Below are 14,866 nucleotides of genomic sequence, written 5' to 3'. Positions count from 1 at the left end.
TTTTTTAATGGTGAAGACCTCATTCTAAAAGTTAATATCAAAAATTTATATTACATGATGAAAATGAATACTTAATATATTTACATAAACTTAAAATTAGTATGATTACAAAATTGATCAGAGCATTTGCGATTTAAACATTTATAGTACATGCCAACAAAATTTCAAAATAACAAAACCACCTACAGTTCAAATCGATATAATTTGATCTTCTCCAAAGTGTATGTTGTATTGTCCTAGCTTTACTCTTCGGACCTCTTTGAACCTACGTGTGAAAACATCACACGCTAAGTCATTGACTTAGTGAGGCATAAATGAGCGTAATAAAACATTAAATCATTTACTTAAACATTTTCAAAGAAACATTGATTACGTAAGCCAATATGCATTTCATAAAATAACTTATAATGTTATGCACTGTTTAATTCATATCAAGTTGTTTAACTAGCCCAACGTATATCAATGAAAACTCAAGGTATGTGAGTAATTTGAGGTTGTGCACTGTAATTACAGTCGAAACTGCCGCGTATAATTTGCACCGAAGTGTCATATAGATTTTTCCCGAAGAACCGCGTAGAATTGTCCCGAAGGATCACATAGAATTGTCCCAAATGACCGCGTAGAACTCTCGACTCTTGGCATGCCAACTATACCTTTAATTCTCACAACATATACTTTGGGCTTTAACCATATAATTATTTCACATTACATTATTCAAAGTATCATTTATTCACATAGAACACATTCATATAGAAAATATTCACATAAAACATTTTCACCTAGAACATATTCACATAGAACATTTTCACATACTAATAAAATAAAAACAGTACTTTGAAAATACAATTTATATAAAGCATTATAAAGATATTGCATAAAATAAATAAAATTATTTTCGATCAAAAACCTCCGAGGTTGGCTTATCGCAAGTCGTCCTCATATATAATATAAAATAAATAAGTTGCACTCACCTTTGCCTCACTTAAGTCCTTAAGTAAAAAAAAAATTCACTTTCGCTGTAACATCCTCCATACCGGGTTAGTGAATAAATTGTAAAGTTTCAGAACTTGGTGATTAAAGTAGAATGATGGAAAAGTTCAATGACTTATTTGAGCTATTTTGTGTAGGATTAAATTATAAAGAAGGAGGATTAGAAGGACAAAGTTGTATTTTCATAGAAAGATAATTATTGGGGTTAGTATTATATTAAACCACGTGGAAGTGTAGGAAACCAAAACAAGCTTCCAGAGTTTTCTTCTTCTTCTTCTTCTTCTTCTTCTTCTTCATACGTGAGACCCAAGCTAAAGGTAAGATCTCTTGTTAGTGAATTTATTGATGAATTTATGGTTGATTTATGACCATTAGGTAATAGTTAAACTTAAAGGAAGTTTAATTTGTTTTAAAACCTCAAGATGAGAAGTATATAAGGATTTGAATAAATGAAATAGAAAAGTGAAATCTTGAATTAGAGTTCATAATAAGAATTGGAAGTGAGATTTGACTTGTCATCAAGTTAATTAAGGGATATGAAGTGTTAGAATAGGAATTTGAGCATGTTCCAAAACTAGTATAATTTTGCAATTACATAGGAAAGATTAGATTTGGAGTTTAAAGAAGTGATTATGGAGTATAAATGAGTTTAAATATGTGTATGAAAGTTAGGAATGTTAAAGAGAGTAAAATATGAAGGTTTGAGCTGAAATAAGGTGATTTTCGAGCTCAAAATGGGATTTATGGGCCAAGGGAAACGATACCCATTCAAGGGGAATCGATATCCCTCAAACGAATATGAAATTCCAGAATGCCAGAGGGGAATCGATACCCCCAGAGGGGGAACCGATTCCCCCTAAAGGAAAAATGAAATATCAATTCCTTAAATTTGTTTAAGCTATTAGAGGTTAATTGCAAGACTTAGGCATCTGATAATCATCTTGAAAATTATGTTTATGTAAATATTGAGCCTAATCGAGTTTTGGAACAATCGACAAGTAAGATCGATCGAGGAAAAAGCAAGGAAATATAGGTGAGTGCATATGCATAACATGAATATAGTATTATATTCAGTTCTAGACTTGTGAGATTCAATATTTGATACATGATCACATTCCATATTATGATACTTGACATGAATTCATATTATATGCATTATATGACATGAATATGCAGGAAAAGTTATATGAATCATGTGATAAAGATATGGAAATAATATGTCTATGCGATATAAATTATGTGAATTGTAAAAGCCCATGTTCTGTAAATGAGAACTATAGGTATAGTTGGCATGCCAAGGGTAGAGGGTCTACGCGGCCTTCGGGATATATATATTCTTTGGAACATTTGTAGGTCTTTTGAGACACATAATTGATCATTGGCATATGTATATAATTCTTAAGGAATTTATATGTAGTTCTTCGAGACAAATTCTACGCGGTCCTTCGGGATATATATATATTCTTTGGAACATTTGTGAGGTCTTTTGAGACACATAATTGATCCTTGGCATATGTATATGATTCTTAAGGAATTTATATGTAGTCATTCGGGACAAATTCTACGCGGTCCTTCGGGACAAATTTCTACGCGACACTTCGGTACAATTTATACGAGCTGTGATGACAGCATAGTGCACAACCTCACAATACTCACGTACCTTAGGTTCTCAGTATGGTATCATGGGCCAATAACTTATTAATACAAATTCGTGAATGCTAATGTAATATGCTTATGGGTAAGGATCATGGTGATATAAACTATATTGATTAAGTATACGATTTCATCTCATTTCATATCATTATGACATTTTCATTACAGTTCCTTGCTACTATTATTACATTGCCTCACTAACTCGATGACTTAGCGTGTGAGTGTTTCACGCGTAGGATCCAAGAAAGTAGAAGATACAGGTTAAGCAACTGACAACATTAGTCCTGCAACTATCAGATCATAAGCAACCTAATCAGTAGGTCATTTTGTTATGTTAATGGGTGTTGGCATGTAACTAAAGGGTTAAGTTGTGTATGCTCTGAGTATTTTGGTAAACTTGTATTAATATATGTATATTATCGTATTTTCTTAATATAATTTTAAGTATTTTTTATTATTTGTTAAGAGTAATGTTTTAAAAAGGTAATGTGACATCTCAGACTCGTATCCGGGTCGGGTACGGTTGGGGGTGTTACATTCGCTCAATCTCTTACTACTTCGAGTCGTTCGTTGCTTACTTTTGAGTGCAATCTACATATGAATCATAACCAAAATGAATATTGGATCTCAACTAGTTATTAACCAATCATCATTTACATAAACTAAAGAAAACACCTAATTCACATTTTCAGGCTGAATAATATCGGTACTCTACACCCAGTACTGATACTTCCCTTCTATGGTATTGATACCTACTTCAGTATTGATACCCTTTTTGTATTCTGGAATTTTCTTTTCAATTACAATATCGGTACCATATTATTGGTATCGATACCCCCAGTATCGATACTACACATATAATATCTATACTGTTCATCCGATTCATATAATTTTCTTCCATTAACCTTATAGTATCAGTATCGTTCTTCCAATACCGATACTCCTTGCCCAGAATTCACCTATTTTACTTCGAACTTAACCCAAAATTCACCTAAATCTCATACTTCTAACTCCATTCATGCCCTTAGACTCATTAACACTTATCCAAATCAACTTACATCAATTAAATCCCCTAACATCTAAAATTCTCCTTATAATACTTAAAACTAAAAGGCATACCCAATCTTTAACCATGTTTCCAATCCTTTCTAATACTTCAAATACCTTATTCAAACATGTGACAAGTCAAATATGCCTTTAAAATCCAATTACTGATCAAATTTCATCAATTCCCTAAAAAACCCATTTTACCAAATTATCATTAATTCCTCAATCTCTTAGTTTCTATTCATCTTTAAGTTTTCTTAAGCTTCTATACCAACCAAAGATTCAAACCCAACTCAAAAATTCAAAAAAAACCCCAACTTTAAAAATAACTCACCTTGGCAATGGAGGTTCAAGATGGAATAAAGAATAGAAGTTGAAGAGATGAGTTTTTAGGCCTTTCTTTTCCCTTTTCTTAATCTCCACATATTATATATATTTAAAAATGACTTAAAATCATTTCATGCCAAAAGATCATTTTTCTCTTCTATCCTTCAATCTTTGATAATAAGTCCTAAACAAAAATTTCTAAACTAATCATTGAACATTTCAATTATCAAAAATTAAACTGCTAAATTTTAAATCCTTACACTTTAGTCATTGACCCAATGTTTGGGGTATTACATTTTCTCTCCAAACAAAGTTTCGTCTCGCTTGAGACAGTTTCTCTTGAAACATAAGCCTTTGAGATTGTTTCTCTCGAAATAAAGTTTCGTCTCGTTTGAGACAGTTTCCCTTGAAGCCCAAAATTTGAAGTTGTTTCACTTGAAACAAAATTGATCTCACTTGAGATTGTTTTCCTAAAAACAAAATTCGTCTTGCTTGAGATAGTTTTCCCTTGAAACACAAATTTTGAAATTGTTTCCCTCGAAACAAAATTTTATCTCACCTGAGATAGCTTCTCTTGAAATAAATTTTTTTCCACTCATTTATTTTCACTCAAAATGTCGAATATATGACAGGAATTCAAAGTTAGCAAAGACTTCGTTTCTCAATTCCATGTTGAAGAAGAAGATTTCATTTCAAGTCAATCATTGGCAACTATGACTAGATCTCCTCAACGAGAAGGAGCAATGTCATCATTAGATTTGACACTGAGCAATGTTTAGCTCTTGTCAACATGAAGGAGCAATGTCATTTTCAAAGTCAAACTATCTTTAAACAATTAGACTTCCTCAGCAAGAATGAACAATATTGTTTTTAGATTCACAATCCTTAAATAACGACTAGTTTTCCTCACCAAGAAGGAACCATGTCGAATCAAACCGTCAAAGTACAGCCAGATGTCCTCAACACGAAGGAATAATGTCGTCCACTGACCAGATCTCCTCAACGCAAAGAAGCAGTGTCATCCTCAAACAATTAGACTTTCTCAACGCGAAGGAACCGTGTTGTCTCCAAATTATCCAAATACATACATCTAGATGTCCTCAATGCGAAGAAACAATGTTTTCCACCGACCATATCTCCTCAATACGAAGAAGCAGTGTGATCCTCAGACAATCAGACTTCCCCAATGCAAAGAAGCTGTGTTATCTTCAAATTATCCAGATTAACCTTACTTCCTCAACGAGAAGGAACAACGTCATATGAAAACGGCCAAAACTCTCCAACATGGATGAGCAGTGTCATCTTCAACACCAGATTCCCTCCAGATTGACTTGACTTCCTCAACAAGAAGGAACAACGTCATCTGAAAGCGGTCAGAACTCTTCAACATGGATGAGCAGTGTCGTCTTCAACACCAAATTATCTCCAGATTGACCCTACTTCCTCAACGAGAAGGAACAATGTCATCTTCAGCAAGCAATTTACCTGAAAACGGCCAGATCTCTTCAACTTGAATGAGCAGTGCCGTTTTCAACATCAAAATTACCTCCAAAAATAATGTCGTCAATAAACAATGATTATTCGAAGAAAGAGGGCAGATCGAAGAGAGAGAATAACTCATTCGAACAGAAGAGTGAAAAGTTCATAAAGAGAAAAACTTGTAGCTCGGGAATTTAAGCAGTTCGGGATAAAAATGGTGCTTTAAATCTTTGCTCCATTCATGTTCCACAGCAACGAGCAAAGAGGGGTAGCTTTAATCACCATTTTGTCATGCAGCACAACAACATCATCCCCTACTGTCAGTACCACCACTACTGCACCATGTTGCCCATGCCCTGCTCCACGGCAGCCTCACGCTGCCATCATACCTCACCCACGCTCAACAGGTCACCAAACAATCAGCAACAATTTTTTTACATGTAACGGTTTATAAAACCCCCCCAAAAAAATTAAATTGAAAAGGGGGCTCCCACCATTTTTTTTTTCAAGAAATCAATATACAACAACAATAACAAACATTTAAAGGTATTCATTCCTTTTTTTTCCTGCAGTAACCCTTTTTTCCTTTTTCTTTCTTCCTTCGAATCAAAGCAATAAGGAAAGAAAGATGAAGGCTTACCTTGTCGGTGTCGAGACCTTTGGGATCGAGGAGAGTCGAGCGGTCGCCGAAATAAAGCATCAGGTAGGTCGTTTCAGGTCCTGTTTAGGAGTTTCATTTTTTTGTTTGCTATTTTTTCTTTCGATTGGTTTGTGGTTGGGGTTGATGTGGTTTGGGTGAGAGTGGCCACCGACTTACGGTGGCCGGCGCGCTTGGTTTTTTGGGTTCAAAGTGTGGCTTTCGTTTATGTTATGTGATGAAGAAGAAGAGTAGAGAGAAAGAGATGTAGGGGTTTAGATTTTTTTTTAAAAAAATAAAATATTAGGATATATTTATATTTTTTAGTTTTGGGTAAATCACCATAAAGTCACTCTAAGTTAGGCACATATTTACGTTTTGGTCACCATTATTAGGGATAAACCACACGCATGTCCTTCTTGTTTGGTATGCTGTGTATTTTGGCCATCAATCTTTAGGTTTAATTCTCCTTAGGCCCCTCTTGTAGGCGTCTTTTCTGATTCTGGCCACTAGCTTTGGGCAAATTCTCTTTAGGCCCCCCTATGTTTGTCGTGTTTTTGCATTTTGGTCATTGGACCTCACTTTTCTAATTTATTGCAGTTTATCATTTTGTTTTATTTAATTTTAATTTAGTTAATGTTTTATTTTTTTCATTTATTTAAAATTGATCACTGAATTTCATGTTAGTACATTTTAGTCACTAATTAGTTCTGTTATCTTTATTTATTTATGAATTTGATATGATACTTTCAAATTATGCATTTTGGTCACTGTCTATTACTGATTTAGCTATTGTTCTTTTATTTTATGCATTTTGGTCACCTGTTTACATTTTAATTTTGATATAATACTTTTTTTATTAACATTTTGACCATTTTATTTACATTTTGATCCATATGTGCTATTCTGCTTATTTACAATATAGTCATTTGTTATGCTTCTTTTATTATTTCTAATTATATTTTTATTTTTATTTTTATTTTTATTACATTTTAACGCCTTGCATTAAAATACTAATATTTGAACGACCTTGTGGTGACCCGATCCGGGGTACGATCCACATTATTATAGTCCGAACTCTACTAAATACTAACTTGTTATTTATTTATTTATTTTAATTTGTAAAATATCTATTTGTCAATATTGTTATGTCCCTTGCGCGAATATTTTCAAGAACACTTATTGAAGAATGGGCATGGAAAACATTGTTTGATCGAAGTAGTGTGATCTGACACGACATTCGAATGAAATGCGAACTTGAAACAAATCGAGTTTATTTTTATAAAATTGATAATTAATTCTTTTTATTTTAATTCAATTGATGAAATGCATGTTTCTTTAAATAGTAAGTTATTTTATGCAATTACTTATATTCAATTTACATTTGATTTGTGCTTCTTGATAACGTTGAGAGGAGACATTTCTCGTATAAAGAAGAAATAGATAGGATAGCCTTCCCATTGGGGATGTGCAAATCCTGTGATTTCTTCTCAAATTAAGGAATGTTCTCTAATAATTAATTCAAAATAAATTAATTAATGTTCAATAAAAGGATCACACTTTAAATATTGATTCAATTTTTTTAATTTCCACCACGACAACGTACAAGTGATTAGGTACCAATTTTTGGGCGTTGTGGAGGTGCTAACCCTTTCCCACGCGTAATCTAATCCCGAACCTAAAAGGAATCTTTGACAAGCGCATATCAGTTTTTTGTCTTTAAAATGATTTTTTCTTAAAATTGTTTAAAAGACGTTTTTAGGTATTCGACCTCTTAACACAAATGTTGATGGTGACTCCAAATCAATTTAATCAAAATAAACACAAAAATTTAATTTTCCCAAGTAAGTCGTAATTTAGGGTTTTTATCGAAACTTATTCGTTCATAAAAAAAGACGTTACGACACACATAATTTACTAATTAAATCTATTATATGATAGTTAGGTTTATTTATCCTGTTAAGCTTGACACCAATAATAATGATCTTTGTATAAATCAACATGTAAGGCAGAAGGAAATAGGACACTCTCTCAATCATCGTTTTTAATTTATTTTTTACCCTTCCATCGATTACTGTTTACGACTCTCCGCTCTGCGAAAACCACAAATAATCGCATTTCTTCCTTTAATAATTTCAAACACATACTTTTGAGGCATCAAAATTTTCAAGAGCGAGAAAGACGAACATCTAGAAAATAATATGTTAGACCAAACCATGCATGTTTGGTGAAAAAGATATTAGCAAATATAGCTGGCGTGGACGGATCACGGAATGATGCACAGTTACTTCGCATGTATTAACCTGTCATGTTCAGAGCTTAAATCAAATCGTTCAACAAAAAAAACATTTGGTCAGACGAACAAAAACAATCTTTTTTTTCCACCCAATTTGATGGCACAGAAATCATGCAGCAGTGTTTATTATACAATATTACATTGACGACAGTAAAAGCACCACCTTGGATGCTCAAAACAAGTTTTTTACAGTGCCTTGGGGTTTGGCCCAGAAAACCCTACAAATATTCCTCAAGGGACTAATGACCCTATGCTCTTCCTTCACCGTCTCTTACTTGGGATTTAAATAGTTGTATGCTATTTATTGGAATAATAGTTGTTGTAAAGATTTTGTTTTACATTATTGTATTATTTGTATTTAATGTAATAGTATCCGTTGAATCTACATTCATAATTGAAAACGTAACTGTAATCATAATTTAAATATTTAGTGTTACCCCTTTTCTCTAAAAAAAAAAAAGCAACAGCCTTTGAATGGAATCCATATCTCCTTTTACTTCATTTTTGTCGCTCTTTCTCTCCTTATGGAAAGCTTCAAATAGGATATATTTCATAATCAAATTGAAGACCAAGGAAGCCAAGCAAGAGAAATGGTAATAAAAACCCTAGATGTCTTGTCAACAACGCTAATAGGGCCACTATAGGATTGGTAAACATCAATCACTATCTCATAATTAGGTTATAATGAATCAAACTTAATCAATGCTTAAGTTAGTCATTAATGATTTCGTGTCTTCTCGGATTCATGTATAACCCTGACTTCTCTCTCTCTCTCTCTCTCTCTCTATATATATATATATATATATATATATATATATATATATATATATACATATACATATATGTTGATTTAATAAAAAGAGGATTAAGCCCAAACCAACTAAATGCAGTAAAAAGAAAAGGCTTAGATATGCTTCTTTCATGAAAACCATGGGCATCAACCAATGAAAAAAACCAAGGTGAAGGAAGCACGAGCATCGTCCATTGTTGATTCCCTCGAAAGAAAGCAAGAAAATGGGGGTCCCTTTTGCACGATGCAATCCCCAGTGGAGCAAAAGCAAAAGAGAAGGCTTATATTTTACCAGAGAATGATAACGGTAATGGTAATGAGGGCTGTAAATGAAAAGTGGGTTCGTCATCTAGAAATTTAAAAATAATAATCTAAAAATTTTAGTACTCTTTTTTCTAATATAATAGGTATACAGGTTTTTTTAATATATTGAAATATAATTAATACCTAATTTAAAATAATGAGTAAGAAGTTAACATTACAGAATCTGTAATGTCAAATCATGTGTTTTGGATGTATATAAATGGTGGAGACTTTAAAAATCTTTTTCTACACTTATGTCATACTGTAAACGGTAATTTTCTTAAAAATCATCTAAAAATTATTATTTATTGAAAGAACATCCATTTGTCATTTTACAAAAACGCACTTTATTCATACGTGACAAAGATGTTTACTCCACAAGCTTTATGCATAAGTGATAAAAACGATTTCTATATTCTATAGAAAGCGTCTTATGTTGATTTGGTAGCACATATATAAAGCACATTTAATAAAGTATATTTTGAAAAATTTTGGAAAAAAATAAAAGTATAAGGACCAAAGATATAATTTGATACATGTTAACTACATGAATTAAAAGTCTAAAAATGTTAGTTTAGCATGAGTGAAGTGTAAGGCTTAATTTGTCAACGATGTAAGATAAAACTAAAAGTGAATTCTTTTATCTTTTTCTGATAGAATCTTTAGTTTTTTTTTATTAATTAATATATATAAATTAAAGTTAAACATTTTAATACTATAAATATTAAACAATTAATTTTATAAATTATGAAATAATTTTTATAAAACATTATGAAACAATTAAGTGAACTAATGAATTTCAATTTTAATAAATTTATTTTTGTTAAAAGTTAGTTTTCTCAATATATTTTATGTCAATATAATAATTTATATTTTATAAAGGATTCAACTTAAATTATAGATATAATTTTTAATCTCAAATTGAATTTGATGATGTTTTATAAAAAATATTGTAAAATATATAATTATTTATTTAATTTAAATTTAAATATTCTTATTAAAATATTTTTTTAATAAAATTTAACTCATAATTAAAAAAATAAGTATTTAAATTTTTTAACATATCAAAAATTAATATGAATCATAATTTATATTTTAATAATTAATATTAGATTAATGAAATTTAACAATAATGTATGAGTGGAATTGTCCGTCTAGCTCAGTTGGTAGAGCACAAGGCTCTTAACCTTGTGGTCGTGGGATCGAGTCCCACTAAGGGTAATTCATAACGGAGGTCTTTTAAGGAAGCTGCTCTCAACCTGGCGTTGGGGGCAGCCTACTATCCTACCTCCCTTATTCCATTATATATGGGAATAGGGTCATCTAAACAATAATGTATGAGTGGACTTACCACGATGTAAATGTAAAAAAATAAAGATATATTAAAAAAAAGTAAAAGGAATATCATTTTTATTCTTTAATCTCGCATCAATACACAAACCCTAACATTTCACTTATCCCTACATAAATTAATCTCATTAGTTTTCTAACTTATGGAGTCAAGATTTACTAAATTATGTCTTTGAGTCCTATAGTTTTTTTTATTCTTAAAATTGTATTTAATGGTGCAAAAAGCACATTTTGTAAAAAAAACGTTTTTGTCACGTCAACATAAAACGATTTTAATAGAACGGGTTTTTGTTGAGTGGGATGTCATACGTGCAAAGCGGGTTTTGTAGGGTGCGCCTTGTGTAATACAGAAGTGGTATTTTGACAAATAAGGATAAATAGGTGCTATTTTGATAAATAATAAAATTTCAAGTGATTTTTAAGTAAAATTCCACAGTTATCTATATATGTTTATATAATTATCTGGGCATTGAGAGAAAGAGAGAGAAAAGGGACTGAATCAACGAGTCAGTGACATAACCTTTTTTCAATCACCTTCCCAACATCAATGCTCTCACAATATACTTTGAGATTTCCCGCTAAGATACACTGCGCCCCCCTCACCATTCAGACAAAAACCACCAAAATTTTAATGTTTTCTATGGTTGGGACAGAATTAAATTATATTTTCGTAATATAAAATATTAAATTTAAAGATAATTCAGAAAAAATAAAATCTCTGTAGAGTACATACTCAGAGATAGATATATACAGATTTACAGAGGAACTATTATATACTTATTATTTAAAAAAAAATTAATTTAATATATAAAAATTTGCATAACTATTTTTATAAAAAATATATTAAAATTTTGGATCTCTATTATATAATGTTTAGATTCATCATTGTATATACTCCAACAATCTTGCATATAACAACTCCCATTTTGAGATCTTTTCAGGTTTTTAGTGTTATTTCTTGGAAGATATTTTTCGAAAACTAATTAAATCTTTGTCAATAAGAATCTCGGCGTTTTTCTCGATATATCAACTATACCCTATATATTTCTCTGTCAGGCACCATTCAGACTATTTTTCTCAATCTAACACCCTTTGCAGTAAGATGCGCCCCTACAGCGTGTTTACGGTGATCTGGCGCCACGTAGGGTAAGGCGCGCCCCCTGCAGCGTGTCTTATGCTGACATGGACACACATGTCTAAAGTGCGGCCCCTGGGGCGCGCATTACGCCACATGGGGCTATAGCGCGGGGCAGGGGTCGCGCTTTTCAATTATCACATGCTCAATTATCATACATGCATAATGCAAGGTGCGGTACAGGGACCGCGCCTTGCATAATTTACCCGAATTTCTCAGCTTTAAAGCATCCTCTCTCGGCTATAAATAGCTCTCTTCCCGTAAACTCTCTCACAATTCCCTCTCAACCGAGAAATTATTACAACAATCCTTTCAACCAGTAAATAACACCCGACAATCCTCTTATATTTGATTCAGAAATTCGTTCGATCTTTCGTTATAAGGTAATTTTTTTATAATATTTTTTATTATACTTATTGTTTATTATGATTATTTGAAAAAAAATTATACTAATTGTTTTCAATTAATTTATGTGCCAGTTCAAGGGAAAAGCGGGAGCATATGTCGAAATTTTTTTGCGATACAGGTAATAATATAAAATTATATTATTTAAATTATTTACGTTTATGTGTAAAAAATTTATTGTGTTATATTTTCGTTCATATATTATTTATTTAAGCAGGTTTGTTTCAGTCTTTTTTGCAGATATAATATTGTCGCACTTTTAAACTATAAGAATGGCGCGACTTTCAGCTATTATTTATTATGTTGGAGAAATTCGAGAAGATGAAACCGACGTTGTTTTCGTACCAAATGAGCGTGTTAAAATATCATTCAAGAGAAACATAACTCTTGAGGAGCTGATAACGAAGATTTCGAGGAAGATTCATGTTGGAAGTAGTAGAAGAATGTCGTCATTGCAGTACAAATTTCTAACATCATTGTTGCATTAACTTATACAACGTTCGAACTATCGAACAATGATGATGTTAAAATGATGATTGATTCTCAAAGTAATTATTCAGACACCGATATTGAGATGTATGCAAAGTTTGGTCAAGTGAGTGATGTTTGGGGTCAGTCATTAAGCTCCCATTATGGGCTGGTTGAACAAGTTGACAGTCCGACTACAGTAATGTGTAATGATTTTAATACCATAATGGGAAATCCGCATCATGGTGCCGTCACATCAACTTTAATGGAGAGATATTCATTCTCAATCCTGGGACAATTGTGGACTTCGAAACCTCCTATGCATACCATAATGATCGAGTTATTCGCGATCGATGTCAATTTTATCGGGTTTTTTGGACTTACCCACAGTGCGTTAATGCTGTCAAATATTGCAAGCCTGTGGTCCAGATCGACGTGACTTTCTTGTATGGAAAATACAAGCAAGCTTTATTATTGGCAGTTGTCTAAGATGGCAATCGCAACATTCTTCCAGTTGCTTTTGCTCTTGATGAAGGAGAATATAAAGATTCTTGGGCTTTTTTCCTCCGAAACTTACGTGCACATGTTATCACGAGGGAACAAATCTGTGTCTTTTAGATCGCGGGCTGGGATCAAAGTAGCAATGGAGTCTTTGGGTCTAATGTGGCAATCACCCTTTGTCCAACATAGGTATTGTCTCTAACACATTGATGCGAACTACCATTGAAGGTTCAAGAAGAATGATGAACGTCAATTAATTGTGCGCATGGGTAAGTGAAACTGATGTAGTTTGTTTTCTTTCGATTATTTTAATTTTGCAAAGAGATCAAGTTAGTAAGTTATACATTTTTTGATCAGGTTACGAACTACTTCCTCAAATGTTGCTTCAAGATTTGGGGAAAAAATGAGGAAGGATACGATTACATCAGCCTCATCGATAAAGAAATGTGGACGAACGCGTATGATGGTGGATATCGATATAGACACATGGCAACCAACTTGGCTGAGGCAATTAATTCAACCTTAAAGGGTGCATGTCACTTACCTGTAGCGACTTTGGTAAAAACTATATATTTTTGTTTGGGGATACTTTTTGCGAAGCTCGGGGGACAAGCTCAAACCTGGATGCAAGACAGTCATGTCTAACACCCTAGATTAGTTGCAGATCTACAAAAAAATTGTTGCATCAAATGGAATGTCTGTAACAAGCTTCTCTAGAAGACATGAAATGTTTCGTGTCACAGAGTTGTCGTGACCTCTTCAAGGGATTGAAGTTGTTTCGTTAAGAGTAAATCTACGGGACAGAACGTGCGACTGCGGGGTTTTTCAAGCTTTGAAGTATCCATGATCTCATGTGATAGCAGCTTGCTCGCATACACGTCAAGACTATAACTGTTTTGTGGATCCCGTATACCTACTATCTCAAGTTTTTAAGGTATACGAATTTGAGTTCCCCCCATAGGTAATGACAAAGACCCTGATGAGGTTCAGGATTGGCTTCCGATTGTACCAAATCCAACTTTATTGAGGGAGTGTGGTCGTCCAAAATCCAATCGAATTCATTGTGATATGGATATTCGAGAAAGATCTAGACAAGACAGAAGATGTGTGCATTGTAGAAACCCAGAACACACTAGAAAACATGTCCACTTCTGTTGTCATCAATTAACAATTGATGAGGAACTGATGTAGTTGTTTATCAAATAAGAATTCTTATACTTAAATTTACATTTACTTCAAGTTAATGTCATTCGATAACCGCTGATGAAGATTAAAAAACAATACAAGAATATGAGATTGGACGTTGACGTTATATGTGATTATAATATAAGAGATAATAAGTGACAAACTGAAGAAAGTTATCGAATACAATTATTAAATTTTATCAAACTAATAAAAATTTGGTATTTGAATATAATTTTAAATACAACAAACTTACAATAAGTATTAAATGGTAAATGATAAACAAATTATAATAACTGATAT

This window comes from Hibiscus syriacus, unplaced genomic scaffold, assembly GCF_006381635.1.
Source record: "Hibiscus syriacus cultivar Baekdansim isolate YM2019G1 unplaced genomic scaffold, ASM638163v2 tig00110260_pilon, whole genome shotgun sequence".
Taxonomy (NCBI): Eukaryota; Viridiplantae; Streptophyta; class Magnoliopsida; order Malvales; family Malvaceae; genus Hibiscus; species Hibiscus syriacus.
The sequence above is the reverse complement of the archived record's forward strand: the minus strand, read 5'-3'. Positions refer to the sequence as shown.